The sequence below is a fragment of the Amphiura filiformis genome, chromosome 10 (assembly GCF_039555335.1).
Source record: "Amphiura filiformis chromosome 10, Afil_fr2py, whole genome shotgun sequence".
Lineage (NCBI taxonomy): Eukaryota > Metazoa > Echinodermata > Ophiuroidea > Amphilepidida > Amphiuridae > Amphiura > Amphiura filiformis.
Genome location: NC_092637.1, coordinates 22,292,157 through 22,312,003, shown reverse-complemented (window position 1 = coordinate 22,312,003; position 19,847 = coordinate 22,292,157).

Here is a 19,847-nt window from a genome sequence, read left to right as displayed (position 1 = left end):
GAACACAATATATTTACAAGGTGAGACACACTGTGTACAATTGTACACACCATTTAAAACAAATTCTACACCACATACGTTTGAAGCATTTGATCAAAAATAGGGTTCCATGTTTTCTACAGGTCTTACACTAACCCCCTGACTAGAATTTAGCTTCTCCACAATGATATTTCATATAATATTAAAAAGGGAAAGTACCTGCCTTCTGGCAACGTGCTGTAGTGGGTGATGCACTCTTAGAATATAAAAAGTGACATTCAGTTTACCGAGGGCGCTCTGCACTGGAGGATAGCATATGAATACACAATTGTGCACATGGTGTTTGTTTGCAGTAATAGGCTTCCCCTGGTATACAGGGAGCAATAGAAGTCCATGTGTACAATTGTACACAGTATGTACGAAGGGGAAGATAAATATATATTCTATGGTGTTAAATGAGTAACCTTTGTGTATATATGTAAAACCCACCCACTTTGGTAATTTGACCTTTGAATTAATAGGCTCTCGAGTGGGATAGGACCACACGTGAATTGAATAGAATATCCCGTAAAATCGATTGAATCAATTCTGCATTGATTCGATTAAATCACTTGCATTTGTCACTAGATAGACTAATAGACTCGAACGCATGACACATGGGAAGAATATTACACTGTCGCGGGTGTTTTTATTTTGGGAAAAACCCTAAACTTTTACAAGATAATACATCAGCTCTTTCCATTTTGTCTTTTGGAAAATGAATAAACCATTACAACAAATTCGTTTACTTTGGCTCGCCGTATATGTAAGATTTGGGGTCTCGCCTTCCGAGCAACTAACATGCTCACCATACCTCAACAAGACATCGATTATCTATGGTAATGGCCTGTTTCTCACCCTTTATCTACTACGTAAATTATGTCATTCGTCGTACGTTGTGGGACAGTCCACGTACTTGCTTCATCATAATAATCAGCACAATAAACAATTTAGCAGCTCATAAATCATAAAACGAAAGTTGAGCAGCAACTTTAATCTGCTTTTGAGTAAACATTTTACTCAGTAAAGGTGTCAATACACGACTCAACATTTGTTGAAGAAATGCCAATTTAAAATCGAGTTGTGTAAATCAGACAATCATTATATTTTGTAAATGATGTGAAATTCTGTAGTAAACTAAATAGATTTTATTTTTATATATTTTTCAACAAAAAAAAAAATACATAATATTGCTGGCAAACTGAAAACAAAACGCACAAAACTATCCGTGTAAGCCCTATGGCGTTACTTTTCGTCAGCTTCATTACATAGTGGCGTATAGGTCCGATACGTCACTATGACATGTAGCGAGGTGTACGTCACTATAACATGCATTGTTTTTCATTTTTGCCGATATTTCATAATTATAAAATGTGTATAAAAAGTGGCGTATGGTCGATACGCCACTATGGAAAACACACAATTTCACAAATTCTTGGGCCAATTTTTAAAAACTAGATCAAAATATCTAGGACCGGTTTTTTTGAAAAATCAGCATTTTTTGACCATTTTTGGTGCAAATTTCTCAAAGTTGGTCGAAATTCAAAAAAATGAAAAAACGGGTCCTAGATATTTTGATCTAGTTTTTAAAAATTAATAAAAAAAAAATTGGCCCAAGAATTTTTTTGTTAGGATGCACAAAAAAGAAGTGGGCCAAACACCGTTATTTTTAGGATTTGGGGCCAAAAATGGCATTTTGGCCCAAATTTGACCTCACAGATGAACTTATCAAGTCTTTGCCATTCTAGATATGTGTACTCTTATATAGTTTAGACCAACAATTTAGAAGTTATGAGGCCCGAAAGTTTCCATAATTCCAGGGTTCAGACCAACCTTAATGAGGCTCTTGATGAGATGGGCTTCTCAATATCAAACTACAGACGTACCTATCCATTTTAGTTGATCTACATCGCTTATCTGTATAATCAGCATGATAAGAGCTACTGGCAGATATTACTCGAATCTACGATGTTTTTCATTATCTTTTGCGCGAAATTCTAAGTGTCTAATCTCGATTCAAGCGTTATACGTGTGACAGTTATTGGTCCCTTGAGGAAAGGAATGGGTAAATTCATACTACATCTAAGTGAAGCCTGCCATTCGTGAAGTAAATACTAACAATATAATCAATTAGTCATATTGACGGAATCCATTTTGGTGACATCTGGGGAATTGAGATTTTCTTGATAACATTGGACAGAACAAAATGTGCCTGAAATTCTGCTAATCGGTACTATCTGTGCACTAAAACAAAACTAATCGCATGTCCAGGATATTGCGAGTGATATTTAGTTCCTGTGCGTCTTCAATTCATTTATTAACCCGGTTCTTAATGGCAATTACATGTGACCATGTGACCCAGTATCAGTATTTATATACCGAAGCATATAGTTTTTATTACTTGCAAAATGTATGTCCAGGAAATTGAAATTGCTATTTTAATTCCTATCTGCATCTATAATGCATTTATGGAATTACTTCGTTTGTTTGCTTTTTCATGACAATCACATATGACCCAAAAATACATTTTAAAGTGCATATTCAGGAAATTGAGAGTGATAGTTTAATTCCGGTGGACGCTCTTAAATGCATTTATGTAATTAGTTGGTCTGTTTTATCAATAACATGATCAAGGTACAGCTGAAGGTAGATACTTCTCTACTCATATTTAAGACGTTAAAGAGTCAAATCGTTGTGCACCCAAATGGAATGTGTGTCTGGTTTATGTAGTTTAAATGACACATACACACCATAGATGTCTTCAAATACTATATTTTCTGTCAACACCATGCTAAAAAGTAGTATTTACGTGACATTTTACAAATGTTTTAAAACATTTTTAGAATGCGTTTGATCCATTGACATGACAGTCATATTCTACGCCACTGTGGTACAACATAATGTCAAGTAAACAAATATGTGTATAATGTATTGTACACGAACTTTTACAATGTATTACAATCCGTTCCAAGCGTCTATTGGGATATTACAGAGATACGTGATAATTCAATTATTATTTATCATTTTTGTGCTCATGGTGAAGAACGTTACTGAGGGGGTTGACTGTAGACATGTATCGGTTTAGACGACAACATGTTTAAAGCCGTACGTATTATGACATTTGCTGAGGAGGACGCCCTCAATAATTTTTCAAAATTCTGTTGTTTTACACATTTTCCGTCACCATTAATTATTACAATAATAAAGCTGAGATAAATACTTCCCGTTTCTTTCTTTATATGGTCACACTGTGCTTACGAGTGTTTTATTCGAAAAGGGCAGAGGACTATCGTCTCGGCAAGGTGACGAGTGACGATTGTATGAAAATTATATTGAGCCCCTTCAACGCGAATAATGGGGAAACACAAATGATTGGATTCTTATGTTGTCTACCTTATCCTCATATATTTGTGTATATTCTCAGTCATCCAGGTACATAAAATATCAAGTTGATTTAAATTAAAATCTAGTCAACTGGACTTACTATTTATTGACTGGCGACGTTTCACATCCTATCCTGGATGCTTCCTCAAGCCGTCTGATTATTCGGCGGCGATTGGTCAGTGACCCAGACGGCTTGAGGAAGCATCCAGGATAGGATGTGAAACGTCGCCAGTCAATAAATAGTAAGTCCAGTTGACTAGATTTTAATTTAAATCAACTTGCTACCTTGTCCTCCTTAAATTGCTTTAATCAATAAATGAATTTGTTGTAAGGTGATGAATTAAACATGCAATTTTCTTTTGTTGAGACATCTTTACAGTAATTGAAGGACTCGCGTTACAATATTTTTTTTATAGGAAACGGAAATTTGATACATAACTCGAACGTTGTCTTATTACTGAACTTAATTGATGTTAACAACTTCACGATTGTGGATGAGAAGCACATTTACCTCATTTTTAAATACCAAACCTAAGCTAATCCTTAAAAGTGCTGATCCTTAAAGTGCTGATCCTTCAATACTTAATAATGATGCGAAGATTATACAGTGATTAAAGCCTGACGACTGTATAAAAATTACATTGAGCCCATTTATCAAAATCATGGGGGAAAGCACAAATTATAGGAAGGTAACAATCTAAGGGGTCGTTTTAGGCCCATTACTATTCATATTGTATGTTAATGATATTATAAATACTACTACTGTTCTAGAATTTGTTTTGTTTGCAGACGACACAACTATTACCTAAATTATGATACTCGGTATCATAATGTATTTATAATGATAGTGTTAAAGGCTTAATGTACGATTTCCTTCAAATTTTAAATTTGTCATTATATACTCAAAATGCTGAAATAAAACTAGTAATAATGATCGGGAATGGTTTCTGTCATTACCTAAGTCATGCAGTATTTTTTAATAGTTCTTAAAAGAACTATAAAGTACTTTCACTAAAATGTCTACGATACATATGATCTTGAACTTCCAGAAGCCTTTCAAAAATATTTTGTTATGCAGAATACTCTGTACAAGTACCACACGAGAAATAATGAAGATTACCAGGTTCCTAAAACGGAAACGAATGTGTGTCTCACTCGAAGACATATGAAGACCTAAGCGCAAGAAGACCGTAAGTCCATATTTGGCATTTTGAGATATGATCGTTTAAACTTTTTAAAATAAGATAATTTGGAAACCAAACAAGCCATAATATTGATACTTTTCAGGTACATGGGTATAGGCAAGAAGAATCATTTTGTAATATTGACCCATTTTTGGACTTACCGTCTTCTTGCGCTCGGATTGAAACAAAAGCTTATAACTCAAAACTGAATGCAGATGTTGGAAATATTTAACCATATGTGCAAAGACGAGCAATTTGACAACATGTTTGTTGAATTTGAAGGTTGTTTTAAAATTTGACCTCAGTTGACCGGAAGTGACCCTCTAACTCATTAACCGAGCTAAAAATGTATGATAAATTATATATTTTCGTAATCGTTGTGATGAGACGAGTAATTTGACATGTCTCTTGACGACATTGGACAATGTTTCATTTTGACCCATCTTGACCACTCACGTGACCCCTATGGGGAGGGGGCCAAAGGTAAAAAAAAAATGTCAAAGTTTTTATCTTCATCCAATAACTTCAAAACCACCTGTAACTCAATTTCGTCAAAAGTGGACTTACGTACAGTCTTCTTGCGCTCGGGTCTTCATATAAAGACTATAAAGACAACCATGCACTTCCAAACCAAAGTGAAAGATAACACTATTCTTAATTACATTTAGTTATTTATAAATACGCTTGTACGGCTTAACGTGGGTGTGTACTCTAGACATTGTTTCTTTCGCGAAAATGTATGTACTTTGTTTTTAATAATACAAATTCAGATTTGTTAACTCCAACTGCTCTATTTTATTAATTTTATTTCACTATTTCATTCGTTTCCGCAATTTAAAAGGAAAGAGAATCTTCGTTGTACCACCGGGGTACAACGCATCGCGTTTTGCTGTCGCGTAAAATGTTAACGCACAAATACGCTACACATACTCAACGCTTATCTGCATAGGCGGCGCATTTTAGGGAAGCACCACGGAAGCACTGATTTCACAAAATCTAGCGGTCAAATGGCTCCGTTTTAGCTGATAAAATGTGAACTTTGTCAAGTTCTTTCCCCCGATTTAAATACCAAGATATGAATAGATTTCGCCCAAACCTCGCAAGGGGCTGTCGATTTAACCGATATTCACGTAATGTAAGGTAGAAAAACGAGAATTGTCGCATTCTCCTGTGAGCTTCGATCAAAGTGAAAAATGTGACAACTTCAAATTTTCTTTAACCCAATAAATACAGCATCTAAAGCAACTGTGCTCATCATAAAACGCATGATCGACTCAAGAAGCCGTTTTCTCATTTTTTTATATTTTTGTCTATTTCCGATTTTAGGCATCATGTTGTGCCAATAGGCATTTGTGAATTTTAAAAAGTTCATATTGATGACTTATATGATCAATATCTCAAATATCAAAGGCCAGTATCAAAAAAACTAAAAATACGGTTTTTGGAATGGTGCCTCAAGATTAAGAAAAAAACAAAACAAACATTTTTGGAAAGAGTGTTTCTTTGTTATGATGTACCGAATAAAAATTGCCAAAAATTCACTTTATTGTAATTTCCTTCATAATTGTTGTTTTTACACCAACTCTGTATTTATATTGCGATTGATTGATGTCTTGTATTTATAAAAATGTATACTTTTATATATCTTGCGTGAATAATTACAACGTTATTGCACTTTTTCTACATACATGTCTGAGAGTACACAGCCACCTTAAAGTAATTTTATTGTGTATCGAATTATCTGTAATTTATAGCTAATGTAGTATTGAATATCATGGTCATTTCTTGCATATTCTTGAACACAAGACAGGCTTTTTTGTTTTGTTTTTGACAGGGTATAAAGGGGTGGGGTGGGCTGTATGTTGCCTTTTTACAATATATTTTGTTGTTGTTTTTGTTGTTATTTGAAACTTTTAAAGTTTAGATTAGGTCAGGGGTTCTTCATTCAATGTATGAGTTTGTTGTTGCACTGTTATATTTATTATTTAAATGAAATAAAAATGAATGAATGAATGAATGAATGAATGAATGAATGAATGAATGAATGAATGAATGAATGAATGAATGAATGAATTATGTTGCCTTTATATATAGGCCAACTCATTTAACTTGTTTTAATAAATTAGATAGCTGACATGAATTAGTTGCAAGATGATAAATTAAACTTGTAATTTTCTTTTGTTCAGACATATTTGAGTGATTGAAGGATTTACGTTTCAATATTATTATTGCAATATTTTATATTTTCAGGAAACATAAATTTGGTATAAAAAAGTAAAAGCCGAACGCTGCCTTATATCCGAACTGAATTGAGATTAACAACTTTACGATTGCGGATGAGAAGCGCATTTAAAATATCTGGGGCATATCTTTAACGACTATGCAGTATGTATAAAGTTAAAGAGACTTACCATGTCCCAATGGATGTAATTACTGTTAACGCAATAATTGAGTATCATCATGCATTATCCTTCCTTTTAACGAGTGACATCTGAAATGAATAATTAGTTTTTATCATTTACTAAAAATTATCCAATTAAAGGGGCACTTCGTGATCCACAGCCTCATCCCCCCACTTTTCTCAAAAAAAGTTGAGGTTTTTTTATCACTGGAAATCTCTGGCTACATAATGTTTATGTACAAAATATTTCTTGCAGATTAATTCTTTTAGCAAAGATATCGTGAAATTTGAATTTCGTTCTGGTGCACCAGAACGAAATTACAACGTATTGTCTATGGAGCAGTGTAATACACATAATCATGCATAACTCGCAAACGCAATATCGGAATCAACTGAGATTTTGGGAATATGCTTTTTCGTGGATATGTACTGAAAAATGTCATAAAAAGAGGATGCTAGGATCACGAAATACTCCTTTAAGATGAAAAATGCTTTGCTGCTTTTGATAACCTTTGCGTAGATATAAGGATCTATGGTGTTCACACTGGAACAAACACATTGTATTTATGTGACACCATGGAGTAATCGTAACCGAAACAGCCACGTGTTACATGGTGTTTGGTTTTGACAAATTGACAAATTAAGGCCAATATCAAAAAAACTAAAAATACGGTTTTTGGAATGGTGCCTCAAGATTAAGAAAAACACACGGTGTTAGGTTTTGACAACTTCAAGTGGAAAGTGTCGTCTGAATATGGTTTTAGCTAAATTTAGAATTAGATAAGCATACACACAAATTGTAAATGTTTAATTAGTTGCAGGTAATACGAATTGCCTCGGTTAGCTCTAACTTATTCAAAAGAACAATTGTATGTGAGGGTATCTTGGAGCAGATTATTATTTCAGTCATAATAGCTAAACGTGCCAGCCCGTGTAATTTCTTAACGTACTCATTACAACAACTGATAAATATTTTATACAATTTCTGAGAAATATCGACACCTGGGTTGTTATTATTATTTTGTTATAAGCTATTTGATAAATATCGACACCTGGGTTATTATTAGTATTTTGTTATATTAAATATAAGCTATTTGATAAATATCGACACCTGGGTTATTATTATTATTTTGTTATATTAAATATAAGCTATTTGATAAATTTTGTCAGCTCGCTTGGCATTGTAGGCAGTTTATCACTTTTGCATTTCATTATTCTTGCTCTGCAGAACTATACACCACTTACCATGTTAGTTTATAATTGCATTAAATATCTTGGTGTTAAATATCTTGTCCGTCCGTCCCTCTGTCCGCGCGCTATCGCGTGCGCGTGGCTCGCCAACGCGTGCCCGCGGTGCGTATCGCGTGCGCGCAGTGTGATATCGCGTAGTGCGCGGCGCGGAGTACCGACGGGCGCAGTGCAAGCATCGGAAAGCATTACAGTGTGGTTAATCGTGCAGGCCTAGATACTAATTTCGGGGTATTTGGGGGCCCTCATATGCATGATATGTGGCAGCAGGAGAAGAGGCGAACGATGGGTTTCCAGATTACAGCCAAGTAAGCATCACAGCTACAAAACGACTAAGTTGATTATTGTGTCAAATTGGGTCTTGATCATTGAGAGACGTATATAGTAGTTTAAAAGGTCAGGGCAAGTAGGTAGATAGTCACAAGAACCACCCAATCCGAGAATCGTCTACATTTCTATCTCAATCAATATCAAATGATGTGATTATTCTTAACGTACTATGTCGTGTCGTGACAGATGAAGGAGGTTTGATGTCACGATGATAAGTCAAATGACAAATAATCGAAATTAATATTCTTATACGTGGAAACACCTGCATTTAGTAAAACGGTTCTATTTTTCATTGCCATATTTAGTTTCAGTTGCGCTTCTTACATTTTGATAACCCGTAAGCGTTGAGTTTCTGCATTCAGTGTTCAGGTTTCGCACCACATACTAAAACTGATGTAACCAATGCTCGAATTAAACCCATCCGGGTTTCCATGGATATGATCCTGTCTCTCCAAAATAGGCCTAAGTTTTGCAAGTGATGTTGTGACAATAGCAAATCATGTTTATTCGCCAGCGAAGTGACGTAATAATCTGATTAATTACCATAGCAACTGGTGAAAACAATTGTTGATTATATCGCGCTGCACTAGTTCGTTCACGCGGTACCCCTGCATTGAACCATATCACACACTGATCACTCGCACATGTAAGATTAGTACCTTGTAAAAGAGCGGTATTGTATTCAATATATGATTGCAGAGATACACAGGTGATGAGTGCAGCCTGCTTGAAGTGCAGCGCGATATATGCAAAAATTGTTTAACCTATTGCTATGGCAGTTAATCCTATAATTACGTCACTTTGCCGGCGACAATACTTGGACGTATAACGCAGTAACTTTGAAATCCAATTTTCAGGCGTTTTGGCTTTATTTCTTGACGTTATTACCTGCATGTATATGAGGCTAAAATATAGTTGTTTGTTTGTCCTCCACAGCTATGAAAGAGGAGGTGCGGGCGGGCGATTTTTCTTATCCCTTTCACCAGGAAAAGTTCAGCAGACAACAAGTTAAAATCATACAAAGAGACATTGCGGACCCCCCCCCCTCCCTTTGTAATAGATGCTAGGACACTCCTCAAGGGCGTAACAAGAGCCTCGGGGCTCATAAACAAGAGGCAATGCCTTTTTAACATCTCTTATTTCATTTTGACTTTTGCTTGGGGCCCTTGAACTTCAGGCCAGGCCACTGATAACCGACGATGGATATCTACACAGTAACCATTGTGCCGTCGAGAACAGTAGATATATGTCAACACTGAACCATCGGGGCACCTTGAGTTCGTCCATCCTGTCCACTCGCTTGCTACTCCCCTGGTACTCCTGCTCCGAGAAGTTTGCATTAATGTTGACGAAGTATTCTGCGATACATTCCCATCCACGACCTCTCTTAGGCTATCTAGCCTTCTTATTCGGATCTGTGGCAGTAAAGCTTACATATTGGATACCAAGGTCTCTCAACGGATAAGTGTTGGCTAATGTCTTTTTATGGGGCGCTTTAAGATGACCCCACGTTATCTTTCTTAATGTTGACATTTTTCCCGTGATGTCCACGTTATATATCGTTATATAAACTTTTCATAAAGTTAATTCATAGTATGTATGAAATCGCTATTCTTCCGCTTGACAACAAAAGTACGTCATTGAATATATGTATATCACCAAAATGCGAACGAAGGAATCGTGTACCCAAAAAGCAAACTTTGGTATGAAAAGGGTTTATGCGAGCGTTGCATTGCTCTTAGACCTCATGTTTGTGTAAAATGGCAGCAAAGAAAACATTGTTGATCAAAAATAAAAGTAGTAACAGACAGAATGGAAATTAAGTCGATTTATTAACGTATTTTAATGACATACCAGTAACAATATAGAACATGGAATATAGAAAAATATAATAGTATGGATATGCAGTTTCCAAACCAAAGCCGCCACCACCGTTCTAGCACATATTTACCCAATTAGATTTCTCAGTTCTCCCATTAAATGATTAATTATTGGTATACGTCATTATATTGAACTACGTGTATTTCGAAATGGAAATATTATTCTTATTGTTGGAAATCATCAACCTCAACACACAAAATTACAGCTGAATAATTATTGTGCCCTTTTTTTATAAGAACATTAGTAAAGTAAAGATTGATTACTACCCAGAAAACACGAACAGTTTGAATAATTAACTGCGTCGATATATATATCGTGTCTGCCGTAACCCTAAAACTACTGAGCCATACTTTGTAACACGGACTACGAAGGGAAGGGGGCGGGTCAATTATAAACGAAGGTATAGGGATGTTAATTTATAAACACCAAAACACGTTTAGAAATATGAAGATGTTTATGTTTTTTAACACAAGATAGTGTTTAAAATATATGTCTTGTGTTAAAAAACATACACATCTTCATATTTCTAAACGTGTTTTGGTGTTTATAAATTAACATCCCTATACCTTCACTGTACAAACAAGTGTTTATGAAGTGTTAAAGTGTTTATTAAGTGTTGCTCTGCTGTTTTTGCAGTATATATAGCTATGGGTCTCCTCTATCCAGTGATACCAAAAAGGGTACAAACATGTCCCATGGCGCTATGACGTCATAATGTGATGGCGCCCATGCAAATTCAGGCTATATACAAAAGTATAGGCACAATTGATTTTCGGCTAAAAATGCTACAAAAATGCGATTTGTCCTCAATATAAAATGAAATGACTATTTCAAGATAACTAATAAGTAAAAATCAGTAGCTCTTGGAATAATTTCACAAACGGGAAATGGAAATCGTTGATTTTACTGTATAAACTAATGGTGGGCCTCACCACCCCCCTCCCTCTATGGTCATCTTTGACGGCCGGCCCTACCCCCGGGTAAGGTCCTGGTGTAAAAATGTTGTCACTAAAATGAGCGCAAAGGATGGATCTACGATTCGCTTAAGGTTGGTCTGAACCCTGGAATTATGGAAACTTTCGGGCCTCATAACTGCTAAATTGTTGGTCTAAAGTATATAAAAGTATACATATTTAGAATGGCAAAGACTTGATAAGTTCATCTGTGAGGTCAGATTTGGGCCAAAAATTCAATAAAATGAAAAAACGTGTCCTAGATATTTTGATCTAGTTTTTAAAAATAAAGAAAAAAACATTTTTGGCCCAAGAATTTTTTTGTTACGATGCATGAAAAAGAAGTGGGCCAAAAACCGTTATTTTTGAGATTTTGGACCAAAAGTGCCATTTTGGCCCAAATTTGACCTCACAGATGAACTTATCAAGTCTTTGCCATTCTAAATATGTATACTTTTATATACTTTGGACCAACAATTTAGAAGTTATGAGGCCCGAAAGTTTCCATAATTCCAGGGTTCAGACCAACCTTAAGTCGCTTTGGCGTAAACGCGTGCGTTTTTCTGTGACGGATAAAAAATATTGGGGTGGCACAACCCCTCCCTTCGTAGTTCTAGGGTTAATAGGTACATGATCTATTGCAATGTTTTAAACTTAACTTTAAAATTAAACTTAACTCAGCAAACAAAAAATGTTTTACAGAAAACGTTTAAATGTCGGGTTATATAAAGGGTATAAAAACGTTTTAATAACATTCCAAAAACATTCATGAACACTTGATACAAAACATTCTAAACAGAATGTTATTTTTTTTGGTTGAAAAAATATTTTACGAAAAATGTTTGCCCAAGATATTTGCAATAACGTTTTAAAAACGTTTTCATGACCTTTATATAACCCGACATTTAAATGTTATAAAAGGTTTTGAAAAAAACATTTTAAGAACATTTCTGTGTTTGCTGGGTTCAAATATTTCAACATAATGTTATTTAAGTATTGACAAAATATTTGGCAAAAATGTTTTCAAAAATAGTTTACAATAACATTTTTTGAAAACATTAAAAAATATTGTTGTACTGTGTTTTCATACAAAACGTTTTAAAACGTTATCATGACCTTTATATAACCCGACATTTGAACGTTATTAAAACGTTTTTACCTAAACCAAAAGCCAAAATATAACTTATTTAAAACGTTTTTAACACGTTTTTGTGTTTGCTGGGCAGTGTACTAGTAAAACTAGTAATTTTGACTTTCTTCGTGTCAATAACTTATAGAAATATAGTCCATGATCGCCTGGAGCACAGTTAATAATATCACACATCCGTAAATATCAGTAACCTCTTCAACCAACAAAGATACAACGTAACAATAAACAAAGGACAAAAACCACTGGAGGGTTGTTTGACTGACAAAATTATTATAAGTAACGTATAACAATTTTTATTCATTATGTTCATTTCTATCATTTTCACTTTGCCATGTAACGCCGCTAACAAAAGATTGCATTGTTACGTGCTGACTGGCTTCACGATATCCAGACATTACTCGCGCTACCCTCGAACAACCAAGACAATTCATTAATCGACTACGATGTGACGAACTCAATGTAAATACCAACCATGGGTTCAGGCTTGAGTTTGCCAAAGACATGAAGTACTGTACTTGTCGGAATATGAAGAATGAATCTGAATAGTCCCGTTCGTCTGGAGGCTTGAAATGGTATGTCAGTGTGTATACATAGTTTGGGAACCAAAACATTATAAAAAATACCGATAGAGTTATTGAGAGGTATGCAAGACGTTTGCGCGCATTGACTTGCTTGACAAACTGGCTACTGTTCGTATTAAACGTCTTTGTGCTTTGTAAGAGTGCCCTTGCCATTATAGAGTAATGCACAGATATTACGATAACTGGAATAATATATAAGATTAGCACTTTGGTTACTTCATAAAATTGTCCTTGAAAACTTCCGCGTTTCACAGAACTACAAAGTACTTCATGTGATATATAGGAAAATTTGTCTGTCAGAATCGGTGACGCAAAAATCACTCCCAAGATCCATGCTGCCACTGCCCAACACACCGTTAGTTTTGTTGTCTTTGACATATGTGCTTTAATACCGGTAACAATAGCAGAATAACGTTCACGACTTAAAGCAACTAACGAATACACGCATGCACATTGGCATACCACGGGAATGCAATTTTTCAAAGCGCATGAAACCGCTCCTCGTAACCAGCAAGGATGAATTTCGTGTTCAATGCGTATCGGTCCCACTACAAGTATGTACATTAAATCGGCTAATGCAAGATTAGATATTAAAATGTTCGGTGAATTTCGAAGATGTTTATCTTTCAGAATGATGAACAGAAGAGCACTATTCCCAATCACACCAAACAACACAAAGAGTGCATATATAACCATACGGGCCTTGAAACTATCACGAGTAGCACAGAGGGTTTGATAAAAGAATTGACGCCATTCTTCTTCGGAGAATTGGTTGTAAAATCCGTTTTCTGTTATGTTAAATGTGGTTTTATTTGCTGTGTAATCCATTGTTGATATCTGACGCGTATGATTAGCTTTGACTTAAACGTGTAGACCCAATAACAGTCACTCTTACAATTCACTGACACGTTTCTTTCTCGCTATATAATTCCTTATGTGAGCACAAGTGGTTGCGTTTATCTTGAACGATGCTATTGCTATTCAAGTACCCACAAAACCAAAGTACGTCATAAAAACTATTTCGCAGTCACATTTGAATACCCAGGCCAATTAGGTACAGGGTAAGTAAAGATGTTTACTATCTGGCACACGGTGGTCACGGTTTTGGTTTGTTTCTATTTTGCAATGAACTAAGGCCAAATTCCTGCTGCTGTTAATTTACTCAAAGTACTTCATCATAGTGTCGAAAAACAATGCATCCTGATGTTGATCACGACGAAGGACTGTAGCAAACTTCTAAAGTAAAGTTGTGATAATAGCACGTAAGTTTGATCAATGTCTCAAGAATAGTATAATCTTATGTTTAGACGAAATATATCCTGCCATTGCAAAATTAAACTTCCAAATACCGTCTTCAGAATTAACGGAACGTTGTCCCAGTATCGTCTTTTTTGCTAAATAAAATGAAGAAATTTATATTATCAGCTATGTATCTTTAAGCAAATGTTTCTTTACACGCTGTTACTGATGTGTAGGATATCTGTACAATTGTCTCACATCTGGAGTACAAGTTGTCATGGATAATTACCACATCAAGCCGCCCCAAGATAAATGCTGCATTTCCACGTTCATCCGCTCAAATGGCACACAACGTTTAATACACTGACATATACTTGGCACGTTGATGGCGCCCTGTTGGCCACGTGTTGCTTTAGAAGCTGCATATTCTTCTGGTCTATGTTTCATCAATGACGCATGGTTGATATGATGAATATTTAATGGGAGGGAAGTTCTCTGGATAATTATACTGAAAGGTATTGTTCAAGGACAACATAAAATCGAAAAAGAATGCGAATATTATTCCCATGATAAAAAGTCACTTCCTTTCAAGTATTTATAGAAGTTTTCAAATGACGATTTGTTATTCTGATGATATACATCAATGGTATTTAAAAAATGAAACTAATGAAAACAACCTGCTTGTGGTGTAATAATAGATAACATCCTATTGAAAAAAAATAGGTAACTGCAATACGATAATATTGTGTTGTGATGGGAGTTTGAATGTTTTATTTATTCAGTGGTTTACCCGTTTCATTCGTCTCGAATGATGATGATCGATTATGATACTGGCTTAGGTTCACAGATAAGAATGACACGAGATAAAACTACGTTAGCGGTGTAAACATGACTTCCTCTCTCCTGCTTGTTTAGAGTCTGGTATCATATAGTAAGCCGCAACCGCCACAACGTGTATGGCAAGCCAAGGGGTCCAAAAGCGTGGAACTGCTACGCGTAGCTTCTTTCTCGTTACGAGCAGCTGTTTGACCAATCAAAATAGTCAAATTTAATCACGTGGTTGGGTCGTTAGCTGCGCGTAGTATAGTGCTAGGTATCCTCTTTCACAATTATTATCTTGTAATTAATTTACGGAATTAGCATAGATAACGAGCGGGTAAGGAGGCCAAATCACAGCACGTGTCAAGAGAACATGTTGCTAATGCCTGGCTAAAATGGCACAAAGCATATTTATTTAGTGTTTCCAAGTTTACACCGTGTTTAATAGCAAGTAACTTTATACTCGGGCTGTATTAGCAGTGCAGGGGATATGAAGGTCAAACAACAACTACTACTGATGTAAAGCGCTGTGTAAAGATATTGCAGGGAAAGCGATATCACATGCCACTGTGTAAATATGGAGAGAGTAAAATGGGTCATCATTTTTTTTTCGGAAGGGAGGGGGTCCTAAATTTACAAAAAGTCGGCGTCAATAAAATTGCGGCCCTCACTATTTCGGCATCAAAATGTTATGACCCCCGACTCCCACCACCGATACACCTTACCCCCTAGACAGGCTAAAATTGTATTGAAATCAGTCTTTTTGAATACAATAGAAGAGCTTGTTTCCAAAAGGCGCTAAATCCACTTTTGGAAAAAATGGAGTTATTGGTACCAGTGTATAGTGTTATATCATAAGTTTCAAGGAATCAAACTATTTTTTCCAAAAGGAGCTTAATCCCATTACAGGGTGGGCCAGGAATTTGACTTTTTTTCCAAAAGGCGCTAAATCCATTTCAGTTTTTTTCCAAAAGGCGCGAAATCCATCCGACCAATCACCGTGCTCAGTAGGGAATTAAAGACTAAAATTGCATAGGACTATTTTCCTGTTGACAAGGCAACTATTGATCATAATTTAAATCACAAAAGTTTAGAATTTCAACTTGTACACACACCAGTACACCCCCAGCAAGCACAGACGACACTTTACGTGCAAAATGGAATGATTTGACAGAATTTTCGTTGTAAATTTTCTGAAAAAAAATTTGCACAATTTTTTCACATTTTTAAGCTTTTAGTGAATAAATATCATTACATTGTTGAAATAAAGTGCAGTTTGCTTTATAAAAAAATATTTGTGTGTATTTTGTTTAATATTGCACATTATTTTGAATATCATTGAATATTTTGTTTCCAAAAGGCGCTAAATCCACGGGTATTGGATATTTTGTTTCCAAAAGGCGCTAAATCCACTTCAAGCTGTTTAATAAAAGAATACTTACAATTAAACATTATAATCAGGATCTCAAAAATAGGTGTTTTTGTAGTTACTGACATGAGAACTAACATTTAAAACCAAAAAATAAATGAATAAATACTAATAAGGCTTTTAATTTAAAAATCGATGATTTTCTCCTATTTCACTAATATGGATTTAGCGCCTTTTGGAAACAAGCATTTATTTATTATTTTATTTAATTTATTTATTTATTAAACACACTATCTTGTGACTCCCTACATTTTGTCATTATCAATTTATGACCCCCTCCCCCTTATTTTTCTTTCCAAAAAGTATGACCCCCTATATTTGGGATCCCCTTCCGAAGAAAATGATAGCCCTAAGCTAAATATAGAACAATCATCATTCTGTTCAGATATTACTTTAATAGCACCTATACCATTTTTGCTGATATACTACAGATATTTTCATTTACAAAAATTAACAACGTAATATTTGTGAGAGAGGATGTTTACATCAGCTCCACGTGTTTAAAACTTCGAATCTGATCGGTTAATAAGCTGCACGTAACGAGAAAGAAGCTACGCGTAGCAGTTCCACGCTTTTGGACCCCTTGGCTTGCCATAAACGTGGAGCTGACTACGCGTAGCTTACTTTTTGCTCCGCGGAGCCAAATTGACCAACCATATTAGAGTTTTTCATTACGCGGGGGTAAAACTGACCAATCAAATACGACTTACTCATTACGTGAAGCGAATTTATTCATTTCTATAATTTGCATTACGAGCTTCACGTAGTTGCAAGATATCCTCGGTCACGGAAGTTATGATTCAAAAAGTAGTTAATGAAAAGTACGAACCGACTTATTATTAAGATGGACATGCACTCATGCAGTCTATATATACAGTCCCCAGATATTTTTACAAGGAAAAAAAGGAGCTTTTACAAGGAAAATACAGTACATTAGTTAGTATGCCATTTGTGTTCAAAGATGTTTTAAAATGATTTACAGTCTGAAAGTAACGCCCAACATTTTCCGCTTTTCATCGCTTTGTAAACTTTTTACAAAAAAACTTTTATAGGGCATATGCAGGTTAAATGATTATATTATTTAGTTTATTTAAAAACATTTAATGCGGGAGGCCCTCCAGATCAAGAAGAAAACGCCAGAACTAAATCGTGATCAAAGACTGGAATTGCCAACTCTCTACAACGCCCTCATTCGACCAAAAGTCGCCAATGATCAACAAAAGGGCAAGTCCATCACAACATCCTAGGACTTCTTCTGATGAAGATGTGTGTCGAAAATTCGAGGTTAGTTGGATTTTTGTGCTAAAAGTCAGTTTAAACTTTTAGAAATTGTTTATCACCAGCACGTATGAACTTACATTCAGTTATTTTTAGCAACACTGCTTTTTCCGCGTATCTTCCCGAATTTCGCGATTTTCGCGAAAAAATCCGCAACGCGGAGGACTACTGACTTTATCTGAGAATTTTCCACATGTAATGGTAAACTGTTCCAGAGTTCAGTGACAGTAATATAAAATCGTCTAAACTTTGTAGAAGATCACAGCCTACGAGGAAGCATTATAATGTTGTATGAGTTCTTGAAGATAGACAGGTGCAAGAACATGATTACATTTTATGTAAAGAAAAGAACTTCTATATAATGCGATTTGTTCACAGGAAATATAAATGATGGAGGATTGGAGTAATGTGATCGTAAAAAAAAGAAATTAATCTACCAGCAGAGTTTTGCATTTGTTGGTGATCTGTAATTCCAGCACGCCATATAATATACAAATGCACATAATATTGAATGTGTATGAGCAAGAATATGAGCTGTTCCACTCAATGAGGCTTTGCGAGTTGAATGGAAATTTTTTTTAAAAAAATCGATATTTGCTTTATATAACTCATTATTTAATTACCTCTTAATATTTCGCTTAATTTTAGATATCACCAGGAAAACTAAATAAACTAAAAAATAATTATTTCTATTTATTTTAGCAGCGACACCCACACCTATACTTGGTGAGTCTCACGCGTATTCCACTGCGTAGCGTTGCGATGGTAGCTACGCGTGAGTGCAAATATAAATTTGACTATTCTTATTCTTTATTTAAAAATAAAAATAATAATCAATAGTAAATGACCAATCAAAAGTCAAGATTTTTTATATGAGTTATATGAAGTAAACTATTGCATTTCAATATTATCGAAAAGGTGGATGGCTATAACTATCTTGGCCAAACAGTGAAGACAACACCAGGGAAGAAGTTTTGATCAGAATAGTTAGAGTTGCTTTGGCAGATTCAAGGATATTTTATGTTTAACCAGTATGTATTGCCAACAATGACATATGGGGTCGAAACATGGACAACAACCATGTACCTGGGACAGAAACTAGAAGCTAGAAGCTGCGCGACAAAAACATAATATTAACAAAATAAAACCTTTTCTCAGAACATTCTCAGGGGAATAACATCACGATTACGTTTGCATATTTGCATGTTGGTCGCAAAATTGAACTGGTGATAAAGGTGAATGTCTAAAACGAGATGTGATATGGATTACTTCCGTTTTATCCTCATTTAATTTTAAGTCGTTTAATAATCGGTCAGGTTTAATATCAACCCCCTCGTGATGGCTTGACACCCTCGCCCCCAACTCAACACAAAATTTGACAACCATGAGAGTTACCAAATTGCGCAGAAAAATTGTTATTTTTTTACCAGTAGCAATGACCGTGAAATTGGCAAAATAGGGTGTATTTAATTTGCACTGTCCGTAAAATTTAACAGAGAAATCAGCAAAATAAGGGTATTTAATTTGCACTGTCCGCGAAATTTGGATAAAAGGGGTACTTGAGAAAATCCGGACATTTTATGTCAATATTTAGTGTCGTTGATAAGGGGTGTTTGAAATTCTAATCATTGACAAGGGGTGTTTGAAATTCTGGTCATTAAAAACTACAAAAAAGGGGTTGTTTTTGGCCAAATTTTGTCCTCGATTTTACATGAAAAGGGGGGGATAACACTTTGTGTTGAGTTGGGGGAACAGGCTTGACACCCTCAACCGCACCTATTATCTTGGCGAAAAACCATCAGCAGATGTAGATTGATTGTAAATACAAGGATTGACCTTGACATAACAAATACCCCCAGATCATTCACTCGTGTTTAATTGTAATGAACAAAGTGACATAGTCACGTTCTGTTGTGTTATCCTGGTATGCGTCATAAATTTGGTTTATCAAT